The 23,991-nt window shown below is 43.6% G+C and overlaps 1 protein-coding gene across 1 annotated transcript in view; it reads right to left on the bottom strand.

Moving 5' to 3' along the window:
• Positions 1 to 23,991, bottom strand: part of ece2a (endothelin converting enzyme 2a) — a 71,307-nt gene that overhangs the window by 44,763 nt on the left and 2,553 nt on the right. The gene's annotated exons all lie outside the window — the stretch shown is intronic.

Below are 23,991 nucleotides of genomic sequence, written 5' to 3' on the forward strand. Positions count from 1 at the left end.
ACCAACCCTAAACCTAAAACCAAGTCTTAACCCTCAAACAGCCCTTTGAAGAAGTGAGGACCGGCCAGAATGTCCTCACTTTCCAAAAATGTCCTCACTCTGTAGGGTCTATACTTAAAATGGTCCTCACAAAGCAATAGGTACAGGACAAGTCCCCGTCAACACACTGTGGGACCAGAGGGAGGGAGCACATCAGGACAAGGACATTGCAGCTCCTGTGTCCCTCCAGAGGAGACGGGTTTCATCTTCACTCTATAAGGGTAGTGCGCACACATGCGTCGACAGAACCAACCACAGTAGAGTTACACACATACAGGAAAAAGCAGGTCCCTTGCATTTCAACAACAGCCCCAATAACATGCTGTTTGGATGCAAGTCCCCCAGACATCACTGTTTCTTCCTTGTAACCGCATGCAATGAAGTTTTGATGCAGACTTTCTCAGCAGGCAAATAGCACATTAAAAGTCAGAGAGATGACGTGTTTGAAATAGGACTGTGAATGAACAGAGACGAGCTCAGAGACAATAGCAACAGTTAGATGTTGCCGTGACATTTTACTGCGAGAATAACTGTCGGTTTAAATCAGCCTTTTCTTCTCCACTTGTGTGTGAGCTAAGATTTAAATGAGGCCAAAACATTGAAAAATCGCAGTGTCCCAGTGAGTGTGATGTTGGTGGATAGTCTGACACATGCCGTGAACAAGAACACAAATACAAACGCATAGAGAGACGCACACACACACACACACAGGTCGTTTTGAGAAGGGGGCAGAGAAAATAACAGCAGTATAGACATTTTCAATTAGCCACCTACCAAGACCACGTCTGTGAGAAAATGAAACGGCTGAAAAAGCACAGGTATACTGAAGTTTGACACACACACACACACACACACACACACACACACACACACACACACACACACACACACACACACACACACACACACACACACACACACACACACACACACACACACACACACACACACACACACACAGCCTCTCTATACCCTTACATTCCAGACACTTTACACACATGCACACAGAGGCTCAAACTTGACGAGTTAATTTTCTGCCTGGTTGGCATGCAGGCCGGTTTGTCAGTTCAAGGTGCCTGCGTCTATATGTAAATGGCTTTGTTGCCTGACCTTGGTGTGATTATGCAGAATGGATCAGGTTTTACAGATGAGGGCCGGCCCCGTGTCGGAGCTTTATGGCTGACAAAGCATATTGATCTCTGCGGGAGGAAATGGCATGTCTCTCTGCAGTGTCATTATGTCACAGTACTGATCTGAGTCTGAAGTCTCAATAACGGGCACTGCTGGGGAGTCAGGACCCTCAACGACATGGGGCATCTGACCCTCAGATTCACTCAGGTTGTTTTTTACACCTGGAAGTCCCAACCAAGGTTCACGTCATTCTTACATTTCTCAGATTTTAGTTTTGGTTTCACATTGCAATTTAGGGAGCACACAAAAGACTTTTGTATGACGTATACGTTTCACATATTCACAAAAGAAACACATGGGACAGAAATTTGATGTGTCAAACATGGGCTAAGATCTTACATAATATAGTTTACACATTTGAAAGGTCTATTCCAGCTCCATATTCATGCTATCGCCACATAAATATAACAGCATTATGAGCGACAAAAAAACTTTTTAAACTGTTAAAAATTGTATCAAAGTTAGTTTAGAATGTCATCAAGACCTCCAGTAAGTTTCTGAATCGTTGCTGATATCATTACTCATCTGAAGTGGCATCGCATCACTAACTATGTTATTGAACAGCAGGTAGTGGTCATGCACATGCAAAAAACCAAAGCACTACTTCGTTGATGGGCTCCCAGATCACTAGATAGTGTGTTCTAAGACTTTCAACATATGTGGAATCATAGTTTTGAAGTTAAATGTTAATTTACTTCATTACAACTACATTAGTGTTTGAATGTTGATGAAACTCCATTCCTCATTTCTGCTCCTTCAGAGTCTTCGGTGCAGCAGTTGACTTTGCTTTACATTGTTTATACTTTTCCTGTCGCAGGTTCAACTACCACTGGCCAACGACAGCCCTTTGTAGATTCCACGTTGCCTTACAAACTTTCTAATAAAAAGGCACAAAGTTGCATACGACTTTCCAACAGGTGCTCAAAAACATTAGTTTTCTACCGACATGGTGGTGTGGTCTGCAGGCTGCATGTGGGTCACTAGCGAGCAGCTGACAGCCGTGAAGCTGTGAATGAAGAGTGAGTCAGCCTTTGAGACAGGCTGGTGGATGAAGATGGTGATTAATGCTGCATGCTTCATCCCTTCCTCTGGACCACTGCTACATGCAATATGCCAATGCCTCATCGCTACTCTCCGTCTCTCTCTGACAGACACACACACACACACACACACACACACACACACACACTTTGATATGTCCGCTGTTACAGCTGCCTGTCTGAAACTTTCATAGGGAGACTGTTATACATCACTGATTCAGTTCTGTCTATGCTTCCTCAGAGTCTGCACGTGGCCGATGCATGTACCAGAGGAGGGATTAAGGAAGGTCGTGCAGCAAGTATCTACTGACTGAGAGCTGGACCGGACTGTACAACACAAGATACACACACCGAAACACACACATTAGTCTGTTCTCGGTGAATCATGACCTCTTCCTGTTTGGCAGGAACTGGATGTTTTTTCATCCACGAGAGAGCAAGAAACAAGAAGTGGAGGAGGTGAGAAGGATGAGGAGAAGTCAGACTGTGTGTGTCTGTGTGTGTCTGTGTTTGTGGTGAAGTTATATGGTCAGTATGTCCCAACAGATTCCCTCTAAACATCAAACTTCTGAAAAAAGATATAAACATGTGACCTTTCACTCCACCTGTTCAAGAAGTGCAACAGTGTGATGTCACTCCCTCAGCCAAGAGGAAGTACTTATATGGTCATGGGAGCAGAAAGCGCATGAGGAGCTGGATGTCACAGTAGTAATATCTGTGATGCTCCGAGGTTAGATGCAGTGCGAGGGGGGCTGCAGAAGCCGAACAGCCTCTTTCCATGCTGCAGGGAACTGAGAGCGGTGTGAATGACATTCAATTTGGTGGGAACGGGAGAGCGAGGGATGCGAACGGCTGGGGCTATGAAAGAGGGTAAGAGCGGGGAGGAATTAATAGGGAGGGGTACAGCGTGAAAAGGGAAGAGATGCGAAAGACGGGCAGGCTGAGATGGATGAGTGTGAAAAGGAGTAATTGGCAAATGCGACGATAAGGAGAAGAGGGGAGAGGCTGGAAGTGAGTGGGTGGTCTGACGTATTCAGAGTCTTTCTCTAACTCTCTCTTCTCTCTCCTGCTATTAGGCATCTCTGCTGCAGCATCAACTCCAACTGCATACTTGATGAGCGAGCCAGCACCGGTCCCAAGTCTCAACACACACACACACAGTTTGATAAGGCAGTGCCAGGCTAAGCACAGAATCTGGCACCACTACTGAACTCTACCTCTACCTGACTTTCTCTCTCTCTCTCCCTCTCTCTGTGTGCGAGTCTGTCACAAACACTGACACGCACGCACGCCACTGCCATATCTGAATTACAGGTTTATCAAAGTTTCATAAACAATGCTGCTGTTGTCTCAATCTTTTCTGCCCTAAACCCCCTATCCTTCCTAATTTGGTGAAATAATCTGCTACATGAATGTTTCTCTACAGTGTATGTCAGCAATGCTTGCTAGTTAACTTTGGAACGTTGATTTAGATAGGAGCTAGCTAGAAATCCAAAGAACAGCATCATCACAACAGCAGCATTTTACTAAACATTATGCCTAATGTGTAGGTCATAAACCTCACCTCCTCCATGTTAGCAGATGGGACATAGACCTAGAAAAAGGTCCCTCGCTACTGTGGCTACATCCCTACAGCACAGACTCTGGCTCCAAATGCTCAAGATGACTGCGTTCATATCCGGGAGGAAGTGGATATGTGTCGTACATCTTTGTTTACAGTCTATGACGTGCACAGAGATAGGATAGCTAGTCTATAGATTGAACAGCTTTACTTTACAATAACCAGTCTTAATCAAAACAGACCATATAGCGGCAACAACCGTCATTCATAAAAATCTGCGCAGTTACCAAAGCCAAGTGTTGTCTGGCAGTCATTGACGGTCAGATTTAAGCGGAGAAGTAAACTCAGCCTGAGATGACACGGACCTTATTTCTTGGCCCAGGAGGCAGATCTACAACAAAGCTCACACCTCTCCAGGGAGTGTCTCAAGTTGAGACTGCAGGGGATACCATTACAATAGCAACTGGGAGTGTGTCCTCAGAGTGTGGCAGCTTTCTGTTTCTGATGTAGCTCTGGGTGAATGAAAAGGAGAAATAATATAGTGGCAAGAAAAAAAAAACTACTTGAGCCCTTAATAAATATCTACATTTGTCTAAATTTGCCTGATTTCCATCCAAGTTGTAATATTAAACAGGGGTTATTGTATGATTTAAAAAATCATATAAGTGACATATTGTAGCGACAAATACAACATTTATATACTGTAAAGTCACTACATCACACAATACCAAGCTTCCCCCTCTTTTGTTAAATCCTTATAGTCATAAGACTGGAGCACAAAATCATCTGGGAACATTCCCAAATTCTCTCCCCCCTTCATCTCATTCCCCCTCACCCCTCATCCCCCACTAAGCGGCTGCTGGGAAATGCAATAGGAAAGATTAAGACCTTTAAAAAAAAATGTCCAGAGTGGGAAGAGATCGAGCGAGGGTTAGGGTTAGTTAGGGCAGTTCTCAGAAAGACTGCAGAATATAACGCTTGGTGAGGGTAGAGCCCGCTGCCAAAAAATGTAGTTACATCATCGCAGGTCAGCGAGGCAAAGTGTAATCATGACAGAGATGAGATGATGAGGGGATGAAAAGTGGGGGAGGAGGAGGGGAGGAGGAGAGGAGGGGGAGGAGACCAGATGTCAGCTCCTGAAGATGAAAATGAGCCCGACCGGCGGCAAAGGCATCTCCCTTTTATTCAAACACTCAAATAAGAAAATGAAACAAAAGGAAATGTGCTGCATTCACCAACAAAAAATAGCCTGACAAAAAAAATCTGCCGTGTCAAGCATCAACATCTGGCTCCTCCGTAGATCAGCAGGGTACCTTCTTCCCCTCCTCCACTTCATCCTCTTCCTTGTACTTCCATCATTCCTTCCCTCCACCTCGCTCTAATGTATATTATGTAACCTGGACTTCAGACTCAGGAGGAGAGGGGAGGGGATAAGGAGCAAAAAAAAAGATAGTGAGGCAGAGGTAGAGACAGAACGACACACACGAGTAGACAGGGATAGAAAAAGACCAGAACACACAAGAAGGAGATGTGAGGTGTGAGAGCGGCTGCCAAGTCGAGGGAAGACTAAAAAGAATTAAAAAGGGGGGAAGCAGCAGAGTAGAAAAGAGAAGGAGTCAGGAGAAAGAGGAAAAGCGCAGTTTTAAGGAAAAAATCAGGGAGTAAGGAGAGACAGAGAATAAGAAGACAGGAGGTAAAGCAAAATAATACAGAAGAGTAAACTATCAGGAATGGAGAAGAAATAAGATGTGGAAAAATTTGAAAATTAAGGAAAGATAAAAAAAAACAGAGAAATAGAGAGATGACGTGGTGGATGTGTCAGTGTTTTAAAAATGTTGCAGTGCACTGCATAAAAACCATGAGAGGGTCTCAGATTCTCTCATCATCAAATAGTCATGGGCCGAGCACTCATCAGCTTTCACGCAGCAGCTTCATGAGCAGCACACTGCGACAGGAGCCACATTTATCATCCAAGCATAATGCACGGTGCAGAAGGCAAATGGGATTTGGGCTGTTTAACTGAGAGCTATGTCTTGTTAAAGGGACTGTGGAAAGCTCATCTGCAGGGACACGAGTACGGACAGCCGACAGAGAGTGTGACAGCGAGCGTCGTAACACAGCACTCTGCGCTCAGTTTGGGTTTCTGTGTGATCACTGACATAGTTTAAAAAATTGTAGTGTGTGTGTGTGTGTGTGTGTGTGTGCGTGTGCGTGTGCGTGTGCGTTGTATTTAATCTGCATGGGAACACAAGGTCTGGAGAGACTCCCAACAGTGGGATTTGTGAAAATCTGTAGCTCAACTCTTCTCCTCACTTCACTGAAAAGCACAAAAATTGTTGGACCACCAAGAACAAGCACTTCAATTGGTAACACACAAATGAATTCAGTTTGTTCAACAAGTGATATTAACACAATTGATTAAGTTTGAATAAAAAAAAACTATTATTTGTATAATTTTTTAATTCAGTCCAACAATTAAGTACATTTGGTTATGACTGTTCACCGAACCCCTCCCTCCAATTAGAGACTGTCCATTCACAACATAGCAACTGTGGCACGGCAGGCCTCTCTAACATAAAGTGTCTCTGGCTATTCTTTTAGCTTTTCCAGAAAGACACACACAACAGCAAGTTACTCTGTCATAACAAAGATGCACTATGTAAATAAATATTGGTATTTCTCAATTATGCAGAAACCATTTCTGAAGGTTAGCAGCTCTTTATGGATTTTGTGGATTTATGGACGTCAGCTAGTTCAGACAACTCAACATAAGATAGTGTTACATTTTGTAACACACACATATTTATGCTGTGAAGATACAAATATTGCCCATTTTCCACAGGTCAGAAAACTTAAGACCAACCAACATCAGCCTTTTGTCTGCAGTGGTAACAGATACAATCTGAATTCACTCCAGGGTCAAATTAATCTGCATTAGACATGGGTTCAATCTGCAGCGATGGAAACATGACACCAGGGTGAACGCTAATTTCTTCTTTTGGCAGTCTAGACGACGATGCTGCACCTTTTCCAGCGTGACGTGACGCACATTGACCTTCTGAACGTTGGCGCATCAATAGCCATGAACATAACCGGAACACTCTCATTGGTCTCCATGGTGCATTCTTATGTTGTTTGTTGTGTTTCCCTCTTCTTACGCATTTGTGATGTCAAACCTGATCCACTAAGGAAAATTAAAATAAAAAAACTCTACTGACAATGGGTAAGGAGTCAATCCCCTTTTTAAGCAGGTTTACCAGGGTTTAAAGAACCTGAATATACCCAAACAAAACAATAGGAGTCTTGTCTTCAATCTTGTGAAACTAAGATTAAGTTGCTCTACACTGCATTAATGGGGCCCGTTATGTAATATAGTGTTACATGTTTTACTGTCATTTACATGGATCTGGTGAGGATGCTGACCTGCAGCTTTACCCTCATTCTTTTTGCAAAACATCAAATACCCTTAAGTTTGTGTTCTTACGACCCTTTTTTACAAACTTCTCATTTTAAAAAAGATTAAAAGAAAACGTTAAAAAGTTAATCTGCCAATTCTGTGACTAAAAACCTGCTTTTGAGATCTATATTGTTCTCAAGAGTAACTAAGACTCTATAGGTAAATGTGTAAAACTCATATGTGCTGTGTGATAGCAGAAATCTTGGCAGATAGTAACAGTAAGTGTGGGGGGGGGGGCAGTGTCAGCGAACAGTCGACTGAATGCCAATGTAGACTTTATAAAGTGATGTGCTCAGTTCTTCATCCCCAGCGGCAGCAGCAGAGGACACGCTCCACGCTGCCTCTCCCCCTCATTAAAGCTCACACGCAGCAAACAAGAACGCCACCTTCTTGTTACAGTCCATAAGTAAAATTAATGCATAACAATGTGTTTTCTAAATAAATATCGTCTTGGGGAGTTGGTAGCCATGGCAACAAGCGGAGGAATTGACTCTGCGATGGTGCTCTCGGTGCTCTCGCAGACTCAGACATGATTTAATACTGTGGGGATGGGAGGGATTGTCTTGATAAAGTGTGCTGTATTAAACTAAGCACTGCACTCAAACCTCATGGGTTTGTTGCTCTCCGTCTCACTTGACGAACCAAAACTGTCTCACCCTCTTACTCTCATTTGTGTGTGTGTGTCTGTGTGTGTGTGTGTAGACTCGTTTTTGCTACCTATTTAACACCTTTTCCAGAATAAACTCTAACTTTGGACCATGGGAACAAAAGCCCAGTCCTTATGAGGCAAAACGTCTGTGTGTCTTTATGTGTGTGTGTGTGTGTGTGTGTGTGTGTGTGTGTGTGTGTGTGTGTGTGTGTGTGTGTGTGTGTGTGTGTGTGTGTGTGTGTGTGTGTGTGTGTGTGTGTGTGTGTGTGTGTGTGTGTGTTCAGATAGCAGGGGGTTTATTTCAAGGCCTCATTTCTCAGGTTAAGTGAACAGAATATTACAAACTATGGCAGACCATCTGCTCTCTGATTCCCTGTACAGGCTAATATAGGCCATGTACACACACACAGACACAGACACACACAGAGTTGTTTGTCATGCTCTAATGGCGCTAGTTAATCCTAGCAGCACCAGACAAGATAATCCTTCATCCAAACGTGAGACTCCACCTCATAATACCTTTTCACTCGCCGTTGGGTCATTGTCTTGCTCGTGAGGTAGTTACAATGTAGAACAAACACCATACGAAGCACATAAAAAAGAAGGTCCAGTGCGGTTTGATCACGACATGCGGTGAAGCTTGTGGGCAACATTACTCGACCGCTTCGATCGAATGTTCCACTTACAGGGAAATGTCAATAGCAGCTCCAGTTACTAACTTTTGTTTATGTGTTGTCTGTCTGTCACTGTCATCTGATTATAAGGCTGAGCCACAAGAATCTCAAGTCATAGTGTGGTGCATGTAATCACACAGGGCTGCAACTAATGCATATTTCCCCATGAAGGTTATGTTTTCACCTGTTTCTGTTTGTTGGTTTATGTGTAGGATTACACCAAAACTACTCAACTCATTTCTATCAAACCTAGTGTCGGGATGTGGCCTGGGAAGAACCCATCACATTTACGTGCAGATGCATTTTAGGGTATGTTATGTACTTTGTTGACTTGTGTACTTACATTATCCTAAATGTTCCCAACAATGTTCAAACCAACAGAACTATATTCAAGATAACAGGACTTTATTTTGCCTGTTTCTACTATAACTTCTCTCTTTTACATGTAGTTAAATAGTCAAATATAAGGTATATTGGTTTTCATGTCCACCATTTTATGACAAATTTAGACTTCAGACTTTACATTGTCATTAATCAGATGTCTTTTTTCCCTTGATTAATTGATCATTGATCATTTGATCTATAAAAAATAATGAAAAAGCCATAAACAGCTTGTTCTATTCTGACCAACACATTTACAATCACAGAAGAAAAAGAAAAAAAAGCATATACTGAACATGACATGGAAATCTCAAAGAATTTGAGTTGTTTAAGAACACTTTGTGCTGCCAACAACATCCCAGTGAAAGCCGCAGCAGCTCAAAGCCCAGAGAAGACTCGGGCTGATCGAAGTCACTGATGTGCAGTGATGGCACTGAGAGGACAGGAGGCTCTCAGCGAGTCCGCACTGAGTGGTTTCCACCATTAATCAATCCAATCTCTCTCGCACACATACCTCATTTCATCCCCCCTGTACTCTTTAACTTGTCTCACTGACGATCTCTTTGGCCTTGTGGTCGGTTCATTGAAGCACCAATACCCACAGTAATATACAGTATACACACAATGGAGGGAAGAGGCATGGAGAGGCATTGTCTTCCAGAGAAAAGCATCAGAGGGATGGCATGGGACATGGAGCCTTTCATTAGGAAGAGCTCAACCAGCACATTATGACTCATGTATTCTTATCAACTGGCTAATTCTCAAGGATATTCATTCATTTATTTTTTGTAAAGAATCTGTTCAGTCATGCTCCTTTTGATTACCTCCTATTTCTTGTTTTTTGTATCTTTACTTTTTTGGGATAAACAGAAACAACAGAAAAAAGTGTTCTAAGAAACTGCTAGTATGTGACCTCTGTCACCTTTTTCAGGGTTCTTGAAGGTTTTAACAAGTTAAATCTAAAAACTTTTAAGACCATAATGAGCGGCATGAGACACCTATGTCAAGTATGACAGATATGAAGGAACATCAACGTCCTAGAGTTACTTAAACTTCCCTATAATTGAAGTTAAGGGAGGTATCCATGTTTTTTCACAAAGCCAAGTCGAGTGTACCAAGACTAATTCTGACCAGGGTGTTTTTTCAGTTCCATGTTGCACTGTCATTTTAATTCTAATAATCTGTATGGCTGAGAAAGAACAACACACAGAAACATTACCAACCATGCATGCTATGCCAAACCATTTCTCAAACAAAACTAATTTCAAACCGAGATGGAATGAGCGCTAAATGAACAGTAACACCATTAAAACCTTCCTATATCTAATTAAGGGCAAGTATTTAAGACCTTTTAAAGCCTAAAATTCAGATTATTACATTTTAGACTTTTAGGGGCTTTTTACGACCGTAAAGAAACAATTCAAACAAAATGTTAATTTGATTCTGACAACTCATAACACACACTGCCAGGCAAACATTCACATTGAATCAAAATAATCTTTGGTGCTGTGGCACAACTTCAATGTTTGGATATATTTGAAACATATATTTTGATACAACAGATCTTGTATTTCAGTATATTACACCCACGCACAACTTTCTACAAACATTTTGTTTTCCACTTTGTCATAGACTGCTGTGCAAAGGTGGAAAATGTGTCCATTTTTAAATCAAATTTTTAACACATTAAAAATACCCTGTACTGTTTATTAGAGCAGCAAGATACCATCAAAATGGCAACAACGATTCCTACCTTCATGCACTTTAATCCTGCAGTATCTGAATAAGCAGGGACTGTGCACAGGCAGAGATGGGAGAAATGAAGACAAATCTGACATGAGATGAAAACAGAGGAGTAACACTATGAGAGGTGTCTCAGAAAAACAACAAAATCAGAGACCAAATGAAAACACTGCTGTTGTTGGTGAGAAATTGTTGCAACAATGCACAGCAACAGCGTCATTTGTCAGTCGCCACAAAACACAGCTATGAAGGTCACAAAAAAATGATGCTCTGCCAACCCACACAAGCGTCAGAGGAATGGAAAGACAAAAGCAGAACATGTATTAAAAACTGTGAGAGGAATCTGTAATCTTAATTTTAAGCTAATAAAACTGTGACTCTCCTTTTATCCAGAGTTGCACATCTCTTGTGTGTGCGTGTGTGCATTTGAGACAAGGGAGAGTGCAAAGTCAAATGGAGAGTTACATAAGACTATCACGACCGAGCCGAACCAACTCTGTTATGCACGCACACAGACGCATATCAGGAAAGTGAGAGATGGAGCGAGATGGAGAGACCGTCAGAGAATACTGAAGACGAGCAGTGAAGAGATTGGTCCATGAACAAAACGATGAGGCAGACAGAGAATTATCAGCAGACAAACGCAAGGTCAGGGAGTGAATCTGTCAGTTAAAGAAACACAAAGAGAGAAAGAAAAAATGTGAAGTATGTTGATGGGAATAAGACTGAGGAGGGGGGTGCATTGTAGAGTGACAGACAGATCCACAGACACAGACAGGCTGACATGAAGATGCAGGGGTGGAGGTGTTGGTCTGCACCATGACAAACAGTGTTATGTAAGAGATCGCCTCACACAAAGCCAGCGCTCTCCTAAAAATCCTTTCGGACACAGACACACAGACACGCTTTGCATGGACTTCCATTCATTGTGCACAGCCTAACCAAAGCCTAATCCCTAACCTTAATCATGACCAATTCATGGCAAACCCTAACGTTCACCTAACAATTCACATCTTTCCTCTAAACTTAACCAGGACCTCAGAAATGATGTTTTGCCTCATTAGGACCAGACATTGGTCCCCATGAGGTCGACTGGTCCTGACACAGTCCGTGTTTATGCAGGTCCTACAGGGGTCACAAAAACAAGTATACACACACACAAAATAGTGATTACAGGAGCTTTAAATATTTGGAAAAACAACTTTCTTTCTCCTGGGAAGGTTACATGTCATGATATTGCAGATCTCATCACACTGCTACCATTTATTTTTTATACAAACAACAACAATGTCCATGGATCCATCACCACCATCATCTACACTGCTTATCCTTTGAGGGCCGTGGGGGGGGCTGGACATTGGGTGAGAGGCGAGGTTCACCCTGGACAAGTCGCCAGCATATTATAGGGCTGAGATACAGAGACAAAAAAACACTCACATTCACACCCACAGACAATTTAGAGTCTCCAATCAACCCGAGCACCAATCTACATGTCTTTGGACTGAGGGACGAAGCAGGAGTATGCAGAGAAAACCCCCCCAGACACAGGGAGAACAAGCAAACTCCACACAGAAAGACCCAGCAACCAGGATTTGATTCAAGACGACAGAGCTGGCCACTGCACTACAGTGCTGCCCCTGCAATGATGTAGAGCGTAAAAATGACTATGATTGCAACAGTATTTGGGGATTAGGACACAGGCCAGTGTTTAAACAACATTTAGTCTCGATGTACAGTCCGAGATCCAAGAACTATTTGTTGAAACACTGCAGCGACAGATCCTCACTCTATTAAACATACACACACAAACCCCGAAATATACACAGCAGCAAACCTATTCACAGTTAGTGTACAACTCTCCAGCACCACAGGCGGCTCGCAGCAAGAGTGCATCACTGCAGAGCCAAATGTACTGGGACATCGATGACGCACACACCGTGCCATTACCTCGCTGACGGGGCTTTCCCTGCTCAAAGCGAAGGGATGACAGGTTAATGACGACATCCAGACACAGAACACAGTGTCTACCTCGCTCGCCGACAGGCAACGCAATCAACCACAGCAAAATCATTTTTCCTCCACTAAACAGGCACGGAAGCCTTTAGACACCAGCGCCGTGTCTGTCAGGCTTTACAACAACAAAACGACAGATTCTGTGGCTGCTAATTACACACACACACATTTAAGGGCCTGTTTTATGTTTATTTAATTTGTTTGGTGTGACACAGCTTCTTTGTGCACGTCAAAGATCTGCTCCTCAAACGCCTCATTTGCATTGCTGGCTGTTTTTTACATATGTTTATGTCACATGTGACATGTAACATGTGGCATGTAACATGTAATGTGCAACATGCCCGCCTACCACCAAGTCAGGCTCAAATTGGTGCAGTAGGACCAACGCCATTGTTGCCGTGGCTACAGCAGTGTTAACAGCTGATCAGGAAGCCTCTGGTGTAAGAGGCGTGGCATTTCCGACACATGCTCAAAGCCGTTGACCAATCACAAAAGAGTAGACCTTCTTACCAATCAGAGCAGACTGAGCTTTTTGGAAGGCAAGAGCTAAAACGCAGTGTTTCAGACAGAGGGTGAAAGAGTCACTGCATCAGTGTACTGTATATGAGACAAATGTGTATGTTGAATGTTAAAGCATGTAAACCAGTAGACCCTCTAATTAAAATGATGACGCTTTAAATGGCCATAATACAGACACTAGGCCTATCAGAGCACTATGAATCCACTCAGCCTCTCAAACCTTCATCCTCCTATAGCTGTTATTTCAAAATCACACTGGGCCACTGAATCATGAAATCACAGATTTGTGTGCACGAGGTCACAGGAGAGTGATTGTCACAGTGAGGGAAGCCGGTTTCTTGGTATTCGTGACAAAGGAGCAGCGCCTTTCTGAAAGAGATGGATGACTCGTCTTTGAGGTAGACGTGATGTCTTTGTTAGAAATGCACGGTATCCTACGGGACGGCATTTCAGCGTTTGAGAGGCGATTTGTCTGCAGATGCACCTCTCAGCTGCCACTCTTCCTTCTTAGTGCTCCTCCTCCCCTCTGTGTGTGTGTGTGTGTGTGTGTGAGGATTGGGTGAGCGAAGAGAGGGCAGAGAGAAGGTAGAGAGGTGAGAGAGAGAGAGAGAGAGAGAGAGAGCGAGAGAGAGAGAGCAAGGTTAATATGATGCAGGAGTGTGCAGTGCAGACTGAGGTAGCACTGACCAGTATGTTCCCAAACCTCGACAGACCATTTCCTCACGCTTTCATGAAACTCTCACATACTGTACAAATGCAATTAATGTGCCAGTTTTACAAATGTAGAGTACAGTGGAAACAGCGTGTCGGGATCATGTCCTGCTGGTTGAAATTGATCACTATATAAGAAGTTTTTTATCCCTTATTTCTCATGCAGATTACAATAAAGCAGTGAACGTGACAACTTTGCCATTTACTGAATTACAGATGGATGACAAACTGCGCCTTGGTCCTCCTCTGTCTGAATGGTCAAGATGAAAACGTTACACTCCACTGACGTAACTCACACCTGCTGCTGTGAGCGAGCGGTGACGTGTTAGTTACGCAATGTGAAAGTACCAAAGCAGTGAGCAGAGTAGAACAAGAGAGAAAAAGAACTTACTGAGCCACAGCAGTTCATTACACACGCAGGCCACAACCCTCATGCAAAAGAGTTAAACAGGAAACTTAAACATACGAGAGCAACAGTTTTTTTCTCTGTCATGTATAAAAAGACCCTAAATTAACACTGTAATCTGTAATGTATTCTGCCATACGTTTATTGATCCATATAAGCTGTTGATCACCATAAAATTGATCAGTTTCCACTGAATTTTGTTGCTCAAGAGTCTATGTTTCAATTCAACACACACACACAGATTCGAGCCTCGCCTTTCAACCGCAGATACAAATCCACAAGAACCATTTTATAAAATATCTCCGTTCAGACAAGAAGACGACTAAAACTCTACAACAAGTATTCAGGGCCAGTAGTTGGTGATAACGTCTACATCAACAATCCGTCAAATACCAGAGAAGAATATCGTCGGTAGGCTCAGAGCTTATTGAGTGAGCTTGTTGTTTCTGTTGCTCATTACACAAAAGCTACAGTGGGCATGTGCAAAGTAAGCTGTGATGTCATCATTTAAAAAATGCTCTGTTTTACATGTACACACAGATACAGAGTTTTTTTTTTTTTATCTGCACTTTAGAGGTCATTTGAAAAACATCTTAAAATGTTGGCTGCATGTGGAGGAAGTTCCCCCAATGATTTGACCAAAACTACCTTTGACATTTTTAAATGGAATTTCGTTATCACAGTATTAAAGTGGCATTTAAAACGCTTTCTTTTTCCATTATCAGAACCTTTATGACTTTGGATAATCCTCAGACCTTTTCAGTTTTCATTGGAAATAAATAGTCCTTGTGACAGTGTATTTGGTGGATTATTATTTTACTGGGGTCACTGCTTCCAGGGAGAGATGATATTGTTGAAATCTGAAAGGTAATACTTCGAGCTACTGCAAGCAACACAAATTAAATAGTTCTCACTCCTGTCATATTGGGCTAGAAGCAGACATTTATGGCACAGAGAGCTAGAAAATGTGGGCAGGTAAAACCAAAATGATCTGCATGTTTAGACACCTGATGCACCGTCCTGTGACAGCTCTCGCCACTGTCCTGTTTCCAACCTCGCCACCCATGGAATAAAAACACACAATTTTTACTGTTGTCCCACTCTGTGTGTGGTCCCCTTTCTGTTGGCACACTGCAGCGTGACGCAGCTATAGGGGCTACCTCTCTTTGTGATCTAATTATTTCTCTCCATCGTTCTCCCTGCACCGCCTCCTTCACTATCATCTATTACATCTAGGCCCGAACCCATTTGATGTTTCACACCACGCTGGATTACCCTCACAACAACAGCACCGGACGTTTAATCAAATCAAGTGGCCAGTCGGACTCAGTGTCCGGCTGTGTAATTTACACTCCGTGTGAGTGGCAGCTGTGTGCCTCTCCCCTTCCGATGGCCATTTTATTAACACAAGTCAATGAGTCATGACAGTGTGTGTGTGTGTGTGTGTGTGTGTGTGTGGTCAACCCCACGGTCCGCATCCACAAGCCCTCTCACCAAGGGCGTTCAATGATCTGGGAGCCTGTGTCTCTGTGTGTCATCTTTGTATCCACACAGACACACACACAGTCTCACACAGTCTCACACTGAATCGCCACAGGTTGGAATAGATCTGATGATAAGATATCTTCTAATTGTCCCACAACAAAGAAACTCCCACTGCGACAACAGAAACACTGTGACACACTCTCACACACACACACACGCACTTGCTCTGTTTATCAGGGCCAGGCCCATCGATCATCCCAGCCTCGTTGCCTGGGTAACCCCATTATTATTCAGAGCATGCAGCACTAGCTTGCAGAGAAGCTGTGTGTAAGTGCGTGTTATTTAGGCGGCGGAGATTCCCGTCGGCTCAAAGGCAAAAACGCCACTGGTCCAGTGTCCTCCCTCATCTGCATACCTATGAGGTTGGACATTATCACACACACGCGCACACGCACGCACACGCACACGCACACACACACACACACACACAGGGCTATTTCACATTCTCTTCCATTTCTATCTCTCACCACCACCACCTCCCCTGCTCCCTCCCACACTTATTATTTTCATTCAGCATCCTTCTTCCATTTCTCTTCCCTAGCTTTGCTGCATTTCATTCAGCCCGCACCCCTTATCTGCTCGCCCCCCCCCTCTTATTTTCCATTCACATTCTGCGGTTGTGAGGCTCATTCATAAACAGCACCACCCCTTACAGCGGCAAAAAGTATCGAGGAAGGGGGCGGAGGGGAAGGGAGTGGGAGTGGAGGGGAGGCGAGGAGAGGGTGGGATGGAGGGAGGGTTGCCCCTACTGACTTACTGACTGCTGCATGCTGGGGGCTCCCAGAAAAAAAATCTGAAAGCAGCGAATCCGGATGCTGCGAAGAGGGGAGGGTAGGGAGGAGAGAGCGAGGGAGGGAGGGAGGGAGGGAGGGAGAGAAGAGAGGGGATGGGGAATAAGAACCCCCCCAAACCACACTCCCCTCCACCTCCTCTTTCATTCATTCATCATTCATTCAAACCTCCAGCCCTCGGCTCACACAACACACCTCACCTGCCACAGTTGTGCATCTGCTGCAGATGGTTTGGTACATGTAGGTGGAGACAGACAATGTACTGATGCACAGAATTTTCGGTTTGTGGACCGTATGTACATCTGCATCTTGACTTTTTCATGAATCAATACAACCAGTCAGCTCCCTATTTATATAGAAAGGGCTTTTAAAGTATTATCGACTGTTCCTGTTATTAACAAAAAAGGTTTCCATTGAAAAGTCAGAACTTTTTATCATTCAGATTATGTTGTGTCACTGCATCGATGCAGGGTCGTCGATGTCTGCATCACAATGCAACTTAGAGTTGAGAAATTTTCCCACCTAACATATATTTTATGTGTGTATGGGTGTAAGTGTTTAATGTTCCCTCCCTGAGGCCAGAGGACACTGCAGACAAAACAACCTCCTCTAACCTTTGCTAGTTGAGCAGCTACATTTATCACTGCATTACCTCACTCCTCACAAACACTCCTGTCCAAAAAACAATGCAACAGCATATCTCTCCCCCACTGCTGCTGATTAAGACATGAAGCCAATGTCAAATTCATGCAACTTGTTCCTTGAATGCCACTGTGAATAACCTGCAGGCAGAAACTAGGGAAGTGACATGGAGGACGGAGCAGATACAATCAGATCAGACACTCTCCGCCTCAAGCCGCCACAGGACGGAAGGGCCGCAATCAATAAAACGAAGGGCAAGTGTGAAATGGCCGAGGCCCGTCTCTCGCTTCCATTATTCCTCCAAAAGAAAAAAGGTGCCGTGCTCCCCCACAGCCGCACTCCTGCTGTTGCCATTGTTATGCCACGTGCAGGAAGCGCCTGTGTCTGTGAAGAGAGTGAGGGAAAACTAGGAGGGGAGGATGAGTGGAAAATGATTAAATAGATGGAGGAGTGTTGGAGATGAGGGAGGAGAGCAGTAAAGGAAATACAAATTGAAAAGTGGGAGAGACACCTGTGAGAAAGAAAGGAGGGAAAGGTTAAATGGAAAAATGAAGAAACTCGAGTTTCGAAATGAATGCTTGAAGTTCCGGTGAGCAGCATTATATCTGATGTCAGATGGATCCTCTGACAGCTGCTAAGACATAACACTCTCTCCCCCATGCTCGCTGTGTTGCCAGGGACTTTCCATCCCATCAGCATTTTGGTTCTGAACGCGCGCGCGTGTGTGTGTGTGTGTATTTCAAACACTGTGAAAAATAGGGATGTGAGAGGACTGTCACCTGTGATCTCCCTGTTATCGCTGAAATGAAATCCTACGCTTGGGTGCATATGTTGCCTGTGCACTGCAGATGTTCACTAACAAATGGTCGACTCTCACACTGTGACAACAACACACGAGCACAAACAAAACCGACCTGCAGAATCTTCCACTGCGGTGTAGGGAGATTTGACTCACCTCTCTAATTTATCTACAAGAGAAATTCTTGGCATAAGATGTGTTGAGAATTTGTATAACATACGCTACAACATGGAGTATAAAAAAGTCGGCAGTGGCTAATAGCTTCCTTAGAAGCGTACACGTCACTTCTCTAGAGAGTCGCCAATTTCTGAATGAGTCGCAGCTCAACATAATAACCCAGCAGCAGTTAAGTTGGACCCTCCTGTGAAAAGTGCAGCTCCCACGGCTCTCAACGTTGCCGTAAACACCAGCGCTCCGGCTATATTTATAACCAGCCTGGTTCTGGGAACACAGGTGGACGTCTTTGATACAGAATACTGACACGTAGGGGCAAGGGAGGCACAAGTGAGGCGATGGTCAACAAGGGAAGAAACGGGAGGTGAGAGAGGTGAGGAGGGAATGGAGGAAGTGAGGTGGGAGAACGGGGGAGAGTAGGGGAACGGTTGTGGGGCATGAATGTGCAAGAGCCCGAGAAGGTGATGGAGGAAGGACATTGTTGTCAAGATGAAGTAATGTTTTGTAGAAAAGTTATAATGTCATAGTGTCGGAGGCAATGTGACATGGTGACACAACAGCTGACTGAACGATCACACATGATATTTCAGTATTGCTTCACCAGTAAACACCAGCTACATCACCCTCAGGAGCTGAAGTCACAGGCCAACAATGTCCGTAGGTGAGCGAAGAAGGGAGAAGCAACACATAATCTTCTGTATGTTAAAGACACAATAATAACAATGACTTTGATTGTTAAACTGCAAATTATCTTCTCAATTTCAAATTCTCAATTTACTAGATCTGGAGTTTTATTTAGATCGGCTCCAAATTGCTCACACTCAGGAATATCAGTCCCGTAAACAGGCCTGTCTTTATTAATCAAGATCTATGAATTATTCTCTGAGAAATTATATGTAACGTATGTCAAAAAACACCCAATGTTATAGAAAGTAAAAATAAATTCCTGGATCCGCCCACTGATAGGCTACGGATCTGCACTAACCATTTCAACAGATCCTTTTTGGCCAATGTCGCATCAAACAAACACGTAAACCATCCAACAAACATAAAACATAACAGAATTTATCCATTTATCATTGGGATAACAATGGACAGCAGTCACCAAAAGAGGCCCAGGATGTTTCAAATGACCAGTGTTGTCCAGAAATTGTCCAGTTCAAGGTCTACCTTTCCCAGAGCTTTTGACAGCATCTCTGATCAGCAGCATCTCTGAGGTCTTCGTCTGCTGGACTGCGATACAGTTAAAAGCTCTGTAAGAAGCTAGCAGGCCTGCCCACTTAAAGATTATCTTGTTAAACTCCTGTTTGTGAATCTCCACACACAACAGGGGGTAAGCTTCCCTTCAAGAATAGAATAAAAAGGATCAGCTTTACATTTTGAAAAGCTGGAACCAACCAACATATTTGGTATTTCGGCTTGAAAGTGGACGATTGACGGATATATACTGGTTATCAAAACTGTCCCTGATTATTTTTCTGTTGAACCCAAATGTTAAAGCACAACCACATTTGCAGGCAGTGGCAGTGGCCAGCATTTCAACAGCCATCAATGCCGGGAGCCCGTATCTTCACCAAACCAGAACAAAACATCAGTTATTGTTAATTACTTAGAGTATATATGAAAATAATAAAAATATAATATAACAACAGAGCATCTTTAGTGTCTGTCTAAAGCTATATTTATTATAGTTATCACCTTCAACAACACCTTGTATGTTACCAAACACTGCACAGCATTGAGGCCAGGAGACACCTACACACATGTTTTAATACCCCTGCGGACCCTGAGGTAGGTATTCTCTGTGCGACTGTGAGGATTGTGTGTCATCTCTGATGTCAACTTGTGAAAGCACAATGTGGATAGATGCTCCAGATCCTCCAAGGACACAAATCTCAGCCTCACACACCGCAGGAGCACCGAGCCATTACATCATCACCCCATGCCTCGGGGGGAGCGAGGAATGAGCGCTGACCACTGGGAGACGTGGGGTCATTACATCACTGAGTGAGAGCCCGGAGCAGGCCATAAAAGAAGGAGCGGTGGCCGTGCGGCGGGCGGGGACCGGGCCGTGTGTGAGCGGATCATTGCTAATGCTCGGTAATGTTGCTGAGGCACATATACAGGTCAGGTACAGGGCGTCGGTGTCTGCTTGACGCAATGCTGTGACACATCCGACCTCAGGGCCCCTCAGCTGATCAAGCAGCCGACCCGGCCAGTAATGAGCAGAGTTATGGCACATTATGAGGTCATGTGCTTTAAAAATGATCTAACCGGAGACTATGTTCCATTTCAAAAATGTCTATAATGTCTTTTTATTTCTGGTTATCCATAGTCATCACTCTGACAAATGTTACGAAAGAGTTCCTGCATTATTTTACAGCAAAAACAACACTGACCTGAGGTCAGCGTGGTAGAAGTGGGTGTCTGAGTGGGCGGTGCAGCTTCTAAACTGGATATGCTGTTATGAATGATTTTCCCACCTGCTTGATCACGATGGAGCAGAGGATCAATACTGAATGTCCTTTTCAGAATGCATCCTTACATAATAAAAAAAAAAATCATAACCAAATATCGTATACTTTTAATGAAGACAAATGATCGGGTGAGGAGGAAAAACTGACAAAATGTACATGTTAGAACAAGTTAACTGCATAAGAGCAGAACCAGACAATAAGAACACTGCATAGTTAAAGGAGAGGAACTCGAAAAGCAAGCAAAGCAGTCCTTTATCAAATATTAAACACTCGTGAATATCAGGCTCCCTTAGCATGTCTGATTTTTTCATCAAGATCCATGAATTATTCTCTGAGAAATCAACGAACGTGTAGAAATTGTCCTATGTCGCAATGTCAAAGAGAAGTGAAAAGATGATTCCTGGATCTGCACCATAATTGAATGGGTTCTCTCCTGACCTCTTTATATACAGTCTATGCTCCTGACCCGTACCACGTCCTTCCAACAAGTTTCGTGGTAACTTCTGCAGTAGTTTCTGCTTAAACTTGCTTTCAAGCAGATGCAGACTAAAAGCTAACCTCCTTGGGGTAAAAAATGATTTCTTGCCGTCTGGTAGGAGATATCGCTCAATAACAGCAAAAAGAGCCAGAGTTTGCAACAGCTTCATCCCACAGGCCATTAGACTGCTCAACTCTCTGGGAATTTACACAGTCAAAATACGCTACCTTTACTTTTAAAACACAGTATTTATTATGTTTTTATCATTTTAACTCTGTGCACTTGTTAGTTGTCTTTCAATCTGCTGCTTTTTTTTAATGGTCTTTAAACTGTTGGTATGTGCACACAGGTCCTGGGAAACATAACTTTGCTCAACTGTATGTTTTACAGATATGACTGAAATTACACAAATGAACCTGAAACTTCAAAACATCACATAGTGGAAAGCTCCTCCTGCCCACGTGTCAAAGTCTCCGTGGGCGAGACACTGAACCCCAATGCACTCCTGATGGTCAGAGTAGAAACTCACATGGTAACTCGCCCCATCAGGCTTTAGATACAAACTTACTTTCATGGGAATTGTTGGCAATATGGAAAAAAACATCGCCCAAACTTGTGGTGGTATTGCTTCTATAAAGTCATTCAAAACAATTTTGTGCTGTCACCCGTCCTTATTGATCGCAGCCCTAACCCAGAGATGACGTCTCGCATCATGCAGTTCACATCTATTGTGTGCAGCTACAGTCTGGATGAGGGGACTGACTCTGCTGAGTAAGAGGGAATAATACCAAAAGGCAGAAGTAGGTTACTGAGGAGGTGGGGAGTGAAAACAGTGAGACGAGGAGTGGAAGGGAAGAGGGGCCGGCAGGAAACAGGTAAATGGATAATATGGACAAAGAGAGAACATACAAGAGGTGATGAGACGACTTAAAACTGAGAATAAAGACGGAAATCAAGTAAAAGAACAAACAGAGGAAGGAGAAAGACATTAAAACTGTCATCAGCATGCAGGAAAGCCTTCTAGCTCTCATCATCTGTGCATCTCTTCCTTCCGTCTCCTCTGTTTCTCTGTGCTGCGCCGATTATCCTAATGGAAATGACCTCCGTCGGAGACAGTTGAGTGGCCCAAACCTGATTAGTAATTTACCTCCCTTCCATCTCTCTCTCCTTCATCCTCTCATCACACACAAACAGCACCGTGGTGCCTCAAGTCTTTCTTGACGTCGTCCCTTCTCTCTGCCGAGTTGTCCCCCCCCCCACTCCATGGTGACGGTAATCTATTTTGTCCGTTCGTACGAGCCTGGATTTACAGACACGACAAGCGAGGGGTAGCCGGGGGAATGTGTGCAACCGTCTGAGCTCGGCGTTGTTTAAGCGCTTTTAAGTGCTCGATGTGTCTGTATACACAACATGAGAGGGTTCACAAGTCATTACAGTGGGCTTCCCTATATAGCCCCTTATCTGTGCATGTGTGTTGTTGTAGAAGACGCAACAACACGTGCGAGTGACAGAGAGAGAGAGAGAGAGAGAGAGAGAGAGAGAGAGAGAGAGAGAGAGAGAGAAAGAGAGAAAGAGAGAGAGAGAGAGAGAGAGAGAGATGCCCTCCAAGATGAGAGCTCTCAGGCGATATAACAGTTCTCCTTTGGGTTCAAATCAGCGTGCAGAGAGTGGTCTAGCCCTGCTGCTGCTGCTGCAGTGTAACACAGCTCAGAGGCACGAGAAGATATTTTATACATCACACTCCAGAGTCTCGGAGCCAACTCACGCCTCTGCTGTATGTGTGTGTGCCTATGACGCACGTTGCAAAAGTGATGCTGTCCGTCAATGCTCTGACCTCATGCAGCAGGGCTCCACACCGTTAACGTCGTAATCAATAAAAAGAATGAGACCTCCGGTTATAATGAAGTTGTCTGTATATTAACGCTGTAGTCCTGCAGGAATTAGACAGCAGCACAACAGAGGGAGATTTTCTTTTGTTTTTGAGCATAGAAAAACCCAATGACTGAACCATCCCCCCACATATACACATTTACACACACACGCGCGCACACACACACACACAGCAGAGGACCCTGTTCACTCCCTGACACAAATTTAACAAACCCCCTGACACAAACACACACACACTATCTCATATCAGCAAGAAATGGATCAGCACGGCCCTCTATGGCTCTGTGGAGGTATAACAGTCCAACAGCAGAGGACGTCAAAGCAGACATTATGTACATAATGACATAATATGACATAAGCTAATTATAACAAGAAAACTCATTATTACAACTACTTCTTCACAGTCTTTTAATTGCCCGACAGCAGTCTCTGTCAAAGACGACTGGATGCCATCGCAGGTGATGACAGCAAACGCCCAACTTAATAGATATAACAAATTGAGATCAGCATTAGCAGCCAAATAACAAATAAATGTGCAGATAAATTCTTAAAATTAATACAAACAAAGAGGAATATAAGCACTGAAGATTTTATGCCAATAGGGACAATGCGTGTACCACTTGCTTTACATTTTTTACATTTCAGTTCCATACAGTGTTCGTGCACCAAATGTTTTTGTAGCATGTTTTACAAATCTGCAAGGCCAAAAACAAAAGGTGCTGCAGAACGGGCTGGATTTATGCTCTAGTGAACATTGACACCGTGTGGACATTTGCAGAAGTTCCACCTCAAGACTTGGGGGATAAAACAC

The sequence above is a fragment of the Hippoglossus stenolepis genome, chromosome 11 (assembly GCF_022539355.2).
Source record: "Hippoglossus stenolepis isolate QCI-W04-F060 chromosome 11, HSTE1.2, whole genome shotgun sequence".
Lineage (NCBI taxonomy): Eukaryota > Metazoa > Chordata > Actinopteri > Pleuronectiformes > Pleuronectidae > Hippoglossus > Hippoglossus stenolepis.